Genomic DNA, 12511 nt, shown 5'->3' with positions numbered 1-12511 from the left:
CTACAGTGGACAATCATGGAATCGAAGCCAAAATAAGTATCTCGATCAAAACCTAACTACTGTACAAAGTGGATTTCCACAACAGTCATCTGGCAATGGGTCAGCTAAATCTTAATACTTATTCAGAAAGAGTGCAACATGATTGATCTTTTTTTAACATTCAGAGATGCTCTGACTGAGCAGAGCAACAAAAAATTGCCATTAACTCATTCTATCCCACTCCACGGAAATCTTTAGTAAAAGGCGAAAGATTTGTACGCTTTGAAGAGAAATGTGAGCTGTTTTGGAGTCTGCTACGGAAAAACAAATAGCCTTTAACCGATACCACTGACAGTCAAGGTGTCACTTTGTGTTGAATGATAGAAGTCACAGACCAAATTCAACATCAGCGTTGGCCAGGGACTGACAAGTTTGAAAACAAATTGTATGTATGATCCGGGCGATGAACTTGCTCAATTGGCTTTTCGAGCCAGAGGAATGGATGGCGTCCATTTCGCAATGTTTTTTTCTACAGTGGACCATCATGGAATCAAAGCCAAAATAAGTATCTCGATCAAAACCTAACTACTGTACAAAGTGGATTTCCACAACAGTCATCTGGCAATGGGTCAGCTAAATCTTAGTTCAATTCCAGAAGAAGTGCAACATGTTTGATCTTCTTTTAACATTCAGAGATGCTCTGACTGAGCAGAGCAACAAAAAATTGCCGTTAACTCATTCTATCCCACTCCACGAAATGTTTAGTAAAAGGCGAAAGATTTGTACGCTTCGAAGAGAAATGTGAGCTGTTTTGGAGTCTGCTACGGAAAAACAAATAGCCTTTAACCGATACACCTGACAGTCAAGGTGTCACTTTGTGTTGAATGCTAGAAGTCACAGACCAAATTCAACATCAGCGTTGCCCAGGGACTGACAAGTTTGAAAACAAATTGTATGTATGATCCGGGCGATGAACTTGCTCAATTGGCTTTTCGAGCCAGAGGAATGGATGGCGTCCATTACGCAATGTTTTTTTCTACAGTGGACAATCATGGAATCGAAGCCAAAATAAGTATCTCGATCAAAACCTAACTACTGTACAAAGTGGATTTCCACAACAGTCATCTGGCAATGGGTCAGCTTAATCATAGTACAATTCCAGAAGGAGTGCAACAAGTTTGATCTTCTTTTAACATTCAGAGATGCTCTGACTGAGCAGAGCAACAAAAAATTGCCATTAACTCATTCTATCCCACTCCACAGAAATCTTTAGTAAAAGGTTAAAGATTTGTACGCTTTGAAGAGAAATGTGAGCTGTTTTGAAGTCTGCTACGGAAAAACAAATAGCCTTTAACCGATACCCCTGACAGTCAAGGTGTCACTTTGTGTTGAATGATAGAAGTCACAGACCAAATTCAACATCAGCGTTGAACAGGGACTGACAAGTTTGAAAACAAATTGTATGTATGATCTGGGCGATGAACTTGCTCAATTGGCTTTTCCAGCCAGAGGAATGGATGGCGTCCATTACGCAATGTTTTTTTCTACAGTGGACAATCATGGAATCTAAGCCAAAATAAGTATCTCTATCAAAACCTAACTACTGTACAATTTGGATTTCTACAACAGTCATCTGAGCAATGGGTCAGCTTAATCTTAGTACTTCTTCAGAAAGAGTGCAACATGATTGATCTTTTTTTAACATTCAGAGATGCTCTCTCTGACTGAGCAGAGCAACAAAAAATTGCCATTAACTCATTCTATCCCACTCCACGGAAATCTTTAGTAAAAGGCGAAAGATTTGTACGCTTTGAAGAGAAATGTGAGCTGTTTTGGAGTCTGCTACGGAAAAACAAATAGCCTTTAACCGATACCCCTGACAATCAAGGTGTCACTTTGGGTTGAATGCTAGAAGGCACAGACCAAATTCGACATCAGAGTTGCCCAGGAACTGACAAGTTTGAAAAATTGTATGTATGATCCGGGCGATGAACTAGCTCAATTGACTTTTCGAGCCAGAGGAATTGATGGCGTCCATTACGCAATGTTTTTTTCTACAGTGGACAATCATGGAATCAAAGCCAAAATAAGTATGTTTCAAAACCTAACTATTGTACAAAGTGGATTTCCTCAACAGTCATCTGGCAATGGGTCAGCTAAATCTTAGTACAATTCCAGAAGGAGTGCAACAAGTTTGATCTTCTTTTAACATTCAGAGATGCTCTGACTGAGCAGAGCAACAAAAAATTGCCGTTAACTCATTCTATCCCACTCCACGAAATCTTTAGTAAAGGGCGAAAGATTTGTACGCTTTGAAGAGAAATGTGAGCTGTTTTGGAGTCTGCTACGGAAAAACAAATAGCCTTTAACCGATACCCCTGACAGTCAAGGTGTCACTTTGTGTTGAATGCTAGAAGTCACAGACCAAATTCAACATCAGCGTTGCCCAGGGACTGACAAGTTTGAAAACAAATTGTATGTATGATCCGGGCGATGAACTTGCTCAATTGGCTTTTCGAGCCAGAGGAATGGATGGCGTCCATTACGCAATGTTTTTTTCTACAGTGGACAATCATGGAATCAAAGCCAAAATAAGTATCTCGATCAAAACCTAACTACTGTACAAAGTGGATTTCCACAACAGTAATCTGGCAATGGGTCAGCTAAATCTTAGTACAATTCCAGAAGTAGTGCAACATGTTTGATCTTCTCTTAACATTCAGAGATCCTCTGATTGAGCAGAGCAACAACAAATTGCCGTTATTTCATTCTATCCCACTCCACGGAAATCTTTAGTAAAAGGCAAAAGATTTGTACGCTTTAAAGAGAAATATGAGCTGTTTTGGAGTCTGCTACGGAAAAACAAATAGCCTTTAACCGATACCCCTGACAGTCAAGGTGTCACTTTGTGTTGAATGATAGAAGTCACAGACCAAATTCAACATCAGCGTTGGCCAGGGACTGACAAGTTTGAAAACAAATTGTATGTATGATCCGGGCGATGAACTTGCTCAATTGGCTTTTCGAGCCAGAGGAATGGATGGCGTCCATTTCGCAATGTTTTTTTCTACAGTGGACAATCATGGAATCGAAGCCAAAATAAGTATCTCGATCAAAACCTAACTACTGTACAAAGTGGATTTCCACAACAGTCATCTGGCAATGGGTCAGCTAAATCTTAATACTTATTCAGAAAGAGTGCAACATGATTGATCTTTTTTTAACATTCAGAGATGCTCTGACTGAGCAGAGCAACAAAAAATTGCCATTAACTCATTCTATCCCACTCCACGGAAATCTTTAGTAAAAGGCGAAAGATTTGTACGCTTTGAAGAGAAATGTGAGCTGTTTTGGAGTCTGCTACGGAAAAACAAATAGCCTTTAACCGATACCCCTGACAGTCAAGGTGTCACTTTGTGTTGAATGATAGAAGTCACAGACCAAATTCAACATCAGCGTTGGCCAGGGACTGACAAGTTTGAAAACAAATTGTATGTATGATCTGGGCGATGAACTTGCTCAATTGGCTTTTCGAGCCAGAGGAATGGATGGCGTCCATTACGCAATGTTTTTTTCTACAGTGGACAATCATGGAATCTAAGCCAAAATAAGTATCTCTATCAAAACCTAACTACTGTACAATTTGGATTTCTACAACAGTCATCTGAGCAATGGGTCAGCTTAATCTTAGTACTTCTTCAGAAAGAGTGCAACATGATTGATCTTTTTTTAACATTCAGAGATGCTCTCTCTGACTGAGCAGAGCAACAAAAAATTGCCATTAACTCATTCTATCCCACTCCACGGAAAACTTAAGTAAAAGGCGAAAGATTTGTACGCTTTGAAGAGAAATGTGAGCTGTTTTGGAGTCTGCTACGGAAAAACAAATAGCCTTTAACCGATACCCCTGACAATCAAGGTGTCACTTTGGGTTGAATGCTAGAAGTCACAGACCAAATTCAACATCAGCGTTGGCCAGGGACTGACAAGTTTAAAAAATTGTATGTATGATCCGGGCGATGAACTTGCTCAATTGGCTTTTCGAGCCAGAGGAATGGATGGCGTCCATTTCGCAATGTTTTTTTCTACAGTGGACAATCATGGAATCGAAGCCAAAATAAGTATCTCGATCAAAACCTAACTACTGTACAAAGTGGATTTCCACAACAGTCATCTGGCAATGGGTCAGCTTAATCATAGTACAATTCCAGAAGGAGTGCAACAAGTTTGATCTTCTTTTAACATTCAGAGATGCTCTGACTGAGCAGAGCAACAAAAAATTGCCATTAACTCATTCTATCCCACTCCACGGAAATCTTTAGTAAAAGGTGAAAGATTTGTACGCTTTGAAGAGAAACGTGAGCTGTTTTGAAGTCTGCTACGGAAAAACAAATAGCCTTTAACCGATACCCCTGACAGTCAAGGTGTCACTTTGTGTTGAATGATAGAAGTCACAGACCAAATTCAACATCAGCGTTGAACAGGGACTGACAAGTTTGAAAACAAATTGTATGTATGATCTGGGCGATGAACTTGCTCAATTGGCTTTTCGAGCCAGAGGAATTGATGGCGTCCATTACGCAATGTTTTTTTCTACAGTGGACAATCATGGAATCAAAGCCAAAATAAGTATCTCGATCAAAACCTAACTACTGTACAAAGTGGATTTCCACAACAGTAATCTGGCAATGGGTCAGCTAAATCTTAGTACAATTCCAGAAGTAGTGCAACATGTTTGATCTTCTCTTAACATTCAGAGATCCTCTGATTGAGCAGAGCAACAACAAATTGCCGTTATTTCATTCAATCCCACTCCACGGAAATCTTTAGTAAAAGGCAAAAGATTTGTACGCTTTAAAGAGAAATATGAGCTCTTTTGGAGTCTGCTACGGAAAAACAAATAGCCTTTAACCGATACCCCTGACAGTCAAGGTGTCACTTTGTGTTGAATGATAGAAGTCACAGACCAAATTCAACATCAGCGTTGGCCAGGGACTGACAAGTTTGAAAACAAATTGTATGTATGATCCGGGCGATGAACTTGCTCAATTGGCTTTTCGAGCCAGAGGAATGGATGGCGTCCATTTCGCAATGTTTTTTTCTACAGTGGACAATCATGGAATCGAAGCCAAAATAAGTATCTCGATCAAAACCTAACTACTGTACAAAGTGGATTTCCACAACAGTCATCTGGCAATGGGTCAGCTAAATCTTAATACTTACTCAGAAAGAGTGCAACATGATTGATCTTTTTTTAACATTCAGAGATGCTCTGACTGAGCAGAGCAACAAAAAATTGCCATTAACTCATTCTATCCCACTCCACGGAAATCTTTAGTAAAAGGCGAAAGATTTGTACGCTTTGAAGAGAAATGTGAGCTGTTTTGGAGTCTGCTACGGAAAAACAAATAGCCTTTAACCGATACCCCTGACAGTCAAGGTGTCACTTTGTGTTGAATGATAGAAGTCACAGACCAAATTCAACATCAGCGTTGGCCAGGGACTGACAAGTTTGAAAACAAATTGTATGTATGATCCGGGCGATGAACTTGCTCAATTGGCTTTTCGAGCCAGAGGAATGGATGGCGTCCATTTCGCAATGTTTTTTTCTACAGTGGACCATCATGGAATCAAAGCCAAAATAAGTATCTCGATCAAAACCTAACTACTGTACAAAGTGGATTTCCACAACAGTCATCTGACAATGGGTCAGCTAAATCTTAGTTCAATTCCAGAAGAAGTGCAACATGTTTGATCTTCTTTTAACATTCAGAGATGCTCTGACTGAGCAGAGCAACAAAAAATTGCTGTTAACTCATTCTATCCCACTCCACGAAATCTTTAGTACAAGGCGAAAGATTTGTACGCTTTGAAGAGAAATGTGAGCTGTTTTGGAGTCTGCTACGGAAAAACAAATAGCCTTTAACCGATACCCCTGACAGTCAAGGTGTCACTTTGTGTTGAATGCTAGAAGTCACAGACCAAATTCAACATCAGCGTTGCCCAGGGACTGACAAGTTTGAAAACAAATTGTATGTATGATCCGGGCGATGAACTTGCTCAATTGGCTTTTCGAGCCAGAGGAATGGATGGCGTCCATTTCGCAATGTTTTTTTCTACAGTGGACAATCATGGAATCGAAGCCAAAATAAGTATCTCGATCAAAACCTAACTACTGTACAAAGTGGATTTCCACAACAGTCATCTGGCAATGGGTCAGCTAAATCTTAATACTTATTCAGAAAGAGTGCAACATGATTGATCTTTTTTTAACATTCAGAGATGCTCTGACTGAGCAGAGCAACAAAAAATTGCCATTAACTCATTCTATCCCACTCCACGGAAATCTTTAGTAAAAGGCGAAAGATTTGTACGATTTGAAGAGAAATGTGAGCTGTTTTGGAATCTGCTACGGAAAAACAAATAGCCTTTAACCGATACCCCTGACAGTCAAGGTGTCACTTTGTGTTGAATGATAGAAGTCACAGACCAAATTCAACATCAGCGTTGGCCAGGGACTGACAAGTTTGAAAACAAATTGTATGTATGATCCGGGCGATGAACTTGCTCAATTGGCTTTTCGAGCCAGAGGAATGGATGGCGTCCATTTCGCAATGTTTTTTTCTACAGTGGACCATCATGGAATCAAAGCCAAAATAAGTATCTCGATCAAAACCTAACTACTGTACAAAGTGGATTTCCACAACAGTCATCTGGCAATGGGTCAGCTAAATCTTAGTTCAATTCCAGAAGAAGTGCAACATGTTTGATCTTCTTTTAACATTCAGAGATGCTCTGATTGAGCAGAGCAACAAAAAATTGCCGTTAACTCATTCTATCCCACTCCACGGAAATCTTTAGTAAAAGGCGAAAGATTTGTACGCTTTGAAGAGAAATGTGAGCTGTTTTGGAGTCTGCTACGGAAAAACAAATAGCCTTTAACCGATACCCCTGACAGTCAAGGTGTCACTTTGTGTTGAATGATAGAAGTCACAGACCAAATTCAACATCAGCGTTGGCCAGGGACTGACAAGTTTAAAAAATTGTATGTATGATCCGGGCGATGAACTTGCTCAATTGGCTTTTCGAGCCAGAGGAATGGATGGCGTCCATTTCGCAATGTTTTTTTCTACAGTGGACAATCATGGAATCGAAGCCAAAATAAGTATCTCGATCAAAACCTAACTACTGTACAAAGTGGATTTCCACAACAGTCATCTGGCAATGGGTCAGCTTAATCATAGTACTTCTTCAGAAAAAGAGCAACATGATTGATATTATTTTAACATTCTGAGATGCTCTGACTGAGCAGAGCAACAAAAAATTGCCATTGACTCATTCTATCCCACTCCACGGAAATCTTTAGTAAAAGGCGAAAGATTTGTACGCTTTGAAGAGAAATGTGAGCTGTTTTGGAGTCTGCTACGGAAAAACAAATAGCCTTTAACCGATACCCCTGACAATCAAGGTGTCACTTTGGGTTGAATGCTAGAAGTCACAGACCAAATTCAACATCAGCGTTGGCCAGGGACTGACAAGTTTAAAAAATTGTATGTATGATCCGGGCGATGAACTTGCTCAATTGGCTTTTCGAGCCAGAGGAATGGATGGCGTCCATTTCGCAATGTTTTTTTCTACAGTGGACAATCATGGAATCGAAGCCAAAATAAGTATCTCGATCAAAACCTAACTACTGTACAAAGTGGATTTCCACAACAGTCATCTGGCAATGGGTCAGCTTAATCATAGTACAATTCCAGAAGGAGTGCAACAAGTTTGATCTTCTTTTAACATTCAGAGATGCTCTGACTGAGCAGAGCAACAAAAAATTGCCATTAACTCATTCTATCCCACTCCACAGAAATCTTTAGTAAAAGGTTAAAGATTTGTACGCTTTGAAGAGAAATGTGAGCTGTTTTGAAGTCTGCTACGGAAAAACAAATAGCCTTTAACCGATACCCCTGACAGTCAAGGTGTCACTTTGTGTTGAATGATAGAAGTCACAGACCAAATTCAACATCAGCGTTGAACAGGGACTGACAAGTTTGAAAACAAATTGTATGTATGATCTGGGCGATGAACTTGCTCAATTGGCTTTTCCAGCCAGAGGAATGGATGGCGTCCATTACGCAATGTTTTTTTCTACAGTGGACAATCATGGAATCTAAGCCAAAATAAGTATCTCTATCAAAACCTAACTACTGTACAATTTGGATTTCTACAACAGTCATCTGAGCAATGGGTCAGCTTAATCTTAGTACTTCTTCAGAAAGAGTGCAACATGATTGATCTTTTTTTAACATTCAGAGATGCTCTCTCTGACTGAGCAGAGCAACAAAAAATTGCCATTAACTCATTCTATCCCACTCCACGGAAATCTTTAGTAAAAGGCGAAAGATTTGTACGCTTTGAAGAGAAATGTGAGCTGTTTTGGAGTCTGCTACGGAAAAACAAATAGCCTTTAACCGATACCCCTGACAATCAAGGTGTCACTTTGGGTTGAATGCTAGAAGGCACAGACCAAATTCGACATCAGAGTTGCCCAGGAACTGACAAGTTTGAAAAATTGTATGTATGATCCGGGCGATGAACTAGCTCAATTGACTTTTCGAGCCAGAGGAATTGATGGCGTCCATTACGCAATGTTTTTTTCTACAGTGGACAATCATGGAATCAAAGCCAAAATAAGTATGTTTCAAAACCTAACTATTGTACAAAGTGGATTTCCTCAACAGTCATCTGGCAATGGGTCAGCTAAATCTTAGTACAATTCCAGAAGGAGTGCAACAAGTTTGATCTTCTTTTAACATTCAGAGATGCTCTGACTGAGCAGAGCAACAAAAAATTGCCGTTAACTCATTCTATCCCACTCCACGAAATCTTTAGTAAAGGGCGAAAGATTTGTACGCTTTGAAGAGAAATGTGAGCTGTTTTGGAGTCTGCTACGGAAAAACAAATAGCCTTTAACCGATACCCCTGACAGTCAAGGTGTCACTTTGTGTTGAATGCTAGAAGTCACAGACCAAATTCAACATCAGCGTTGCCCAGGGACTGACAAGTTTGAAAACAAATTGTATGTATGATCCGGGCGATGAACTTGCTCAATTGGCTTTTCGAGCCAGAGGAATGGATGGCGTCCATTTCGCAATGTTTTTTTCTACAGTGGACAATCATGGAATCAAAGCCAAAATAAGTATCTCGATCAAAACCTAACTACTGTACAAAGTGGATTTCCACAACAGTAATCTGGCAATGGGTCAGCTAAATCTTAGTACAATTCCAGAAGTAGTGCAACATGTTTGATCTTCTCTTAACATTCAGAGATCCTCTGATTGAGCAGAGCAACAACAAATTGCCGTTATTTCATTCTATCCCACTCCACGGAAATCTTTAGTAAAAGGCAAAAGATTTGTACGCTTTAAAGAGAAATATGAGCTGTTTTGGAGTCTGCTACGGAAAAACAAATAGCCTTTAACCGATACCCCTGACAGTCAAGGTGTCACTTTGTGTTGAATGATAGAAGTCACAGACCAAATTCAACATCAGCGTTGGCCAGGGACTGACAAGTTTGAAAACAAATTGTATGTATGATCCGGGCGATGAACTTGCTCAATTGGCTTTTCGAGCCAGAGGAATGGATGGCGTCCATTTCGCAATGTTTTTTTCTACAGTGGACAATCATGGAATCTAAGCCAAAATAAGTATCTCTATCAAAACCTAACTACTGTACAATTTGGATTTCTACAACAGTCATCTGAGCAATGGGTCAGCTTAATCTTAGTACTTCTTCAGAAAGAGTGCAACATGATTGATCTTTTTTTAACATTCAGAGATGCTCTCTCTGACTGAGCAGAGCAACAAAAAATTGCCATTAACTCATTCTATCCCACTCCACGGAAAACTTAAGTAAAAGGCGAAAGATTTGTACGCTTTGAAGAGAAATGTGAGCTGTTTTGGAGTCTGCTACGGAAAAACAAATAGCCTTTAACCGATACCCCTGACAATCAAGGTGTCACTTTGGGTTGAATGCTAGAAGTCACAGACCAAATTCAACATCAGCGTTGGCCAGGGACTGACAAGTTTAAAAAATTGTATGTATGATCCGGGCGATGAACTTGCTCAATTGGCTTTTCGAGCCAGAGGAATGGATGGCGTCCATTTCGCAATGTTTTTTTCTACAGTGGACAATCATGGAATCGAAGCCAAAATAAGTATCTCGATCAAAACCTAACTACTGTACAAAGTGGATTTCCACAACAGTCATCTGGCAATGGGTCAGCTTAATCATAGTACAATTCCAGAAGGAGTGCAACAAGTTTGATCTTCTTTTAACATTCAGAGATGCTCTGACTGAGCAGAGCAACAAAAAATTGCCATTAACTCATTCTATCCCACTCCACGGAAATCTTTAGTAAAAGGTGAAAGATTTGTACGCTTTGAAGAGAAACGTGAGCTGTTTTGAAGTCTGCTACGGAAAAACAAATAGCCTTTAACCGATACCCCTGACAGTCAAGGTGTCACTTTGTGTTGAATGATAGAAGTCACAGACCAAATTCAACATCAGCGTTGAACAGGGACTGACAAGTTTGAAAACAAATTGTATGTATGATCTGGGCGATGAACTTGCTCAATTGGCTTTTCGAGCCAGAGGAATTGATGGCGTCCATTACGCAATGTTTTTTTCTACAGTGGACAATCATGGAATCAAAGCCAAAATAAGTATCTCGATCAAAACCTAACTACTGTACAAAGTGGATTTCCACAACAGTAATCTGGCAATGGGTCAGCTAAATCTTAGTACAATTCCAGAAGTAGTGCAACATGTTTGATCTTCTCTTAACATTCAGAGATCCTCTGATTGAGCAGAGCAACAACAAATTGCCGTTATTTCATTCAATCCCACTCCACGGAAATCTTTAGTAAAAGGCAAAAGATTTGTACGCTTTAAAGAGAAATATGAGCTGTTTTGGAGTCTGCTACGGAAAAACAAATAGCCTTTAACCGATACCCCTGACAGTCAAGGTGTCACTTTGTGTTGAATGATAGAAGTCACAGACCAAATTCAACATCAGCGTTGGCCAGGGACTGACAAGTTTGAAAACAAATTGTATGTATGATCCGGGCGATGAACTTGCTCAATTGGCTTTTCGAGCCAGAGGAATGGATGGCGTCCATTTCGCAATGTTTTTTTCTACAGTGGACAATCATGGAATCGAAGCCAAAATAAGTATCTCGATCAAAACCTAACTACTGTACAAAGTGGATTTCCACAACAGTCATCTGGCAATGGGTCAGCTAAATCTTAATACTTACTCAGAAAGAGTGCAACATGATTGATCTTTTTTTAACATTCAGAGATGCTCTGACTGAGCAGAGCAACAAAAAATTGCCATTAACTCATTCTATCCCACTCCACGGAAATCTTTAGTAAAAGGCGAAAGATTTGTACGCTTTGAAGAGAAATGTGAGCTGTTTTGGAGTCTGCTACGGAAAAACAAATAGCCTTTAACCGATACCCCTGACAGTCAAGGTGTCACTTTGTGTTGAATGATAGAAGTCACAGACCAAATTCAACATCAGCGTTGGCCAGGGACTGACAAGTTTGAAAACAAATTGTATGTATGATCCGGGCGATGAACTTGCTCAATTGGCTTTTCGAGCCAGAGGAATGGATGGCGTCCATTTCGCAATGTTTTTTTCTACAGTGGACCATCATGGAATCAAAGCCAAAATAAGTATCTCGATCAAAACCTAACTACTGTACAAAGTGGATTTCCACAACAGTCATCTGACAATGGGTCAGCTAAATCTTAGTTCAATTCCAGAAGAAGTGCAACATGTTTGATCTTCTTTTAACATTCAGAGATGCTCTGACTGAGCAGAGCAACAAAAAATTGCTGTTAACTCATTCTATCCCACTCCACGAAATCTTTAGTAAAAGGCGAAAGATTTGTACGCTTTGAAGAGAAATGTGAGCTGTTTTGGAGTCTGCTACGGAAAAACAAATAGCCTTTAACCGATACCCCTGACAGTCAAGGTGTCACTTTGTGTTGAATGCTAGAAGTCACAGACCAAATTCAACATCAGCGTTGCCCAGGGACTGACAAGTTTGAAAACAAATTGTATGTATGATCCGGGCGATGAACTTGCTCAATTGGCTTTTCGAGCCAGAGGAATGGATGGCGTCCATTTCGCAATGTTTTTTTCTACAGTGGACAATCATGGAATCGAAGCCAAAATAAGTATCTCGATCAAAACCTAACTACTGTACAAAGTGGATTTCCACAACAGTCATCTGGCAATGGGTCAGCTAAATCTTAATACTTATTCAGAAAGAGTGCAACATGATTGATCTTTTTTTAACATTCAGAGATGCTCTGACTGAGCAGAGCAACAAAAAATTGCCATTAACTCATTCTATCCCACTCCACGGAAATCTTTAGTAAAAGGCGAAAGATTTGTACGATTTGAAGAGAAATGTGAGCTGTTTTGGAATCTGCTACGGAAAAACAAATAGCCTTTAACCGATACC

The 12511-nt window shown here is 39.9% G+C and overlaps 25 non-coding genes across 25 annotated transcripts; all 25 read right to left on the bottom strand.

Annotated features, from left to right (window-relative positions):
* Positions 1 to 167: 167 nt before the first annotated feature.
* LOC144059787 (U5 spliceosomal RNA) lies at positions 168 to 280 on the bottom strand. The gene has a single exon (XR_013295779.1). It is a non-coding gene; the product is annotated as a U5 spliceosomal RNA (small nuclear RNA).
* A 395-nt stretch (positions 281 to 675) lies between these two features.
* LOC144059769 (U5 spliceosomal RNA) lies at positions 676 to 787 on the bottom strand. The gene has a single exon (XR_013295762.1). It is a non-coding gene; the product is annotated as a U5 spliceosomal RNA (small nuclear RNA).
* Positions 788 to 1182: 395 nt separating this feature from the next.
* LOC144059737 (U5 spliceosomal RNA) lies at positions 1183 to 1295 on the bottom strand. Its single transcript, XR_013295733.1, has one exon. It is a non-coding gene; the product is annotated as a U5 spliceosomal RNA (small nuclear RNA).
* Positions 1296 to 1695: 400 nt separating this feature from the next.
* LOC144059809 (U5 spliceosomal RNA) lies at positions 1696 to 1808 on the bottom strand. The gene has a single exon (XR_013295800.1). It is a non-coding gene; the product is annotated as a U5 spliceosomal RNA (small nuclear RNA).
* Positions 1809 to 2198: 390 nt separating this feature from the next.
* Positions 2199 to 2310, bottom strand: LOC144059754 (U5 spliceosomal RNA). The gene has a single exon (XR_013295749.1). It is a non-coding gene; the product is annotated as a U5 spliceosomal RNA (small nuclear RNA).
* A 395-nt stretch (positions 2311 to 2705) lies between these two features.
* On the bottom strand, positions 2706 to 2817 carry LOC144059731 (U5 spliceosomal RNA). The gene has a single exon (XR_013295727.1). It is a non-coding gene; the product is annotated as a U5 spliceosomal RNA (small nuclear RNA).
* Positions 2818 to 3213: 396 nt separating this feature from the next.
* Positions 3214 to 3326, bottom strand: LOC144059786 (U5 spliceosomal RNA). Its single transcript, XR_013295778.1, has one exon. It is a non-coding gene; the product is annotated as a U5 spliceosomal RNA (small nuclear RNA).
* Positions 3327 to 3726: 400 nt separating this feature from the next.
* Positions 3727 to 3839, bottom strand: LOC144059764 (U5 spliceosomal RNA). Its single transcript, XR_013295757.1, has one exon. It is a non-coding gene; the product is annotated as a U5 spliceosomal RNA (small nuclear RNA).
* Positions 3840 to 4231: 392 nt separating this feature from the next.
* Positions 4232 to 4344, bottom strand: LOC144059814 (U5 spliceosomal RNA). The gene has a single exon (XR_013295805.1). It is a non-coding gene; the product is annotated as a U5 spliceosomal RNA (small nuclear RNA).
* A 395-nt stretch (positions 4345 to 4739) lies between these two features.
* On the bottom strand, positions 4740 to 4851 carry LOC144059746 (U5 spliceosomal RNA). The gene has a single exon (XR_013295741.1). It is a non-coding gene; the product is annotated as a U5 spliceosomal RNA (small nuclear RNA).
* A 396-nt stretch (positions 4852 to 5247) lies between these two features.
* On the bottom strand, positions 5248 to 5360 carry LOC144059785 (U5 spliceosomal RNA). Its single transcript, XR_013295777.1, has one exon. It is a non-coding gene; the product is annotated as a U5 spliceosomal RNA (small nuclear RNA).
* A 395-nt stretch (positions 5361 to 5755) lies between these two features.
* Positions 5756 to 5867, bottom strand: LOC144059759 (U5 spliceosomal RNA). Its single transcript, XR_013295752.1, has one exon. It is a non-coding gene; the product is annotated as a U5 spliceosomal RNA (small nuclear RNA).
* Positions 5868 to 6262: 395 nt separating this feature from the next.
* On the bottom strand, positions 6263 to 6375 carry LOC144059784 (U5 spliceosomal RNA). Its single transcript, XR_013295776.1, has one exon. It is a non-coding gene; the product is annotated as a U5 spliceosomal RNA (small nuclear RNA).
* Positions 6376 to 6770: 395 nt separating this feature from the next.
* LOC144059778 (U5 spliceosomal RNA) lies at positions 6771 to 6883 on the bottom strand. The gene has a single exon (XR_013295770.1). It is a non-coding gene; the product is annotated as a U5 spliceosomal RNA (small nuclear RNA).
* A 392-nt stretch (positions 6884 to 7275) lies between these two features.
* Positions 7276 to 7388, bottom strand: LOC144059803 (U5 spliceosomal RNA). Its single transcript, XR_013295794.1, has one exon. It is a non-coding gene; the product is annotated as a U5 spliceosomal RNA (small nuclear RNA).
* A 392-nt stretch (positions 7389 to 7780) lies between these two features.
* Positions 7781 to 7893, bottom strand: LOC144059736 (U5 spliceosomal RNA). The gene has a single exon (XR_013295732.1). It is a non-coding gene; the product is annotated as a U5 spliceosomal RNA (small nuclear RNA).
* A 400-nt stretch (positions 7894 to 8293) lies between these two features.
* On the bottom strand, positions 8294 to 8406 carry LOC144059808 (U5 spliceosomal RNA). Its single transcript, XR_013295799.1, has one exon. It is a non-coding gene; the product is annotated as a U5 spliceosomal RNA (small nuclear RNA).
* Positions 8407 to 8796: 390 nt separating this feature from the next.
* LOC144059752 (U5 spliceosomal RNA) lies at positions 8797 to 8908 on the bottom strand. Its single transcript, XR_013295747.1, has one exon. It is a non-coding gene; the product is annotated as a U5 spliceosomal RNA (small nuclear RNA).
* A 395-nt stretch (positions 8909 to 9303) lies between these two features.
* On the bottom strand, positions 9304 to 9415 carry LOC144059729 (U5 spliceosomal RNA). The gene has a single exon (XR_013295725.1). It is a non-coding gene; the product is annotated as a U5 spliceosomal RNA (small nuclear RNA).
* A 401-nt stretch (positions 9416 to 9816) lies between these two features.
* LOC144059763 (U5 spliceosomal RNA) lies at positions 9817 to 9929 on the bottom strand. The gene has a single exon (XR_013295756.1). It is a non-coding gene; the product is annotated as a U5 spliceosomal RNA (small nuclear RNA).
* A 392-nt stretch (positions 9930 to 10321) lies between these two features.
* LOC144059813 (U5 spliceosomal RNA) lies at positions 10322 to 10434 on the bottom strand. The gene has a single exon (XR_013295804.1). It is a non-coding gene; the product is annotated as a U5 spliceosomal RNA (small nuclear RNA).
* A 395-nt stretch (positions 10435 to 10829) lies between these two features.
* On the bottom strand, positions 10830 to 10941 carry LOC144059745 (U5 spliceosomal RNA). Its single transcript, XR_013295740.1, has one exon. It is a non-coding gene; the product is annotated as a U5 spliceosomal RNA (small nuclear RNA).
* Positions 10942 to 11337: 396 nt separating this feature from the next.
* LOC144059783 (U5 spliceosomal RNA) lies at positions 11338 to 11450 on the bottom strand. The gene has a single exon (XR_013295775.1). It is a non-coding gene; the product is annotated as a U5 spliceosomal RNA (small nuclear RNA).
* Positions 11451 to 11845: 395 nt separating this feature from the next.
* Positions 11846 to 11957, bottom strand: LOC144059824 (U5 spliceosomal RNA). Its single transcript, XR_013295814.1, has one exon. It is a non-coding gene; the product is annotated as a U5 spliceosomal RNA (small nuclear RNA).
* A 395-nt stretch (positions 11958 to 12352) lies between these two features.
* LOC144059724 (U5 spliceosomal RNA) lies at positions 12353 to 12465 on the bottom strand. Its single transcript, XR_013295720.1, has one exon. It is a non-coding gene; the product is annotated as a U5 spliceosomal RNA (small nuclear RNA).
* Positions 12466 to 12511: the final 46 nt, after the last annotated feature.

The sequence above is a fragment of the Vanacampus margaritifer genome, chromosome 10 (genome assembly GCF_051991255.1).
Source record: "Vanacampus margaritifer isolate UIUO_Vmar chromosome 10, RoL_Vmar_1.0, whole genome shotgun sequence".
In the NCBI taxonomy this organism is placed as follows: Eukaryota; Metazoa; Chordata; class Actinopteri; order Syngnathiformes; family Syngnathidae; genus Vanacampus; species Vanacampus margaritifer.
This window is presented reverse-complemented; position numbering and strand designations above follow the sequence as displayed.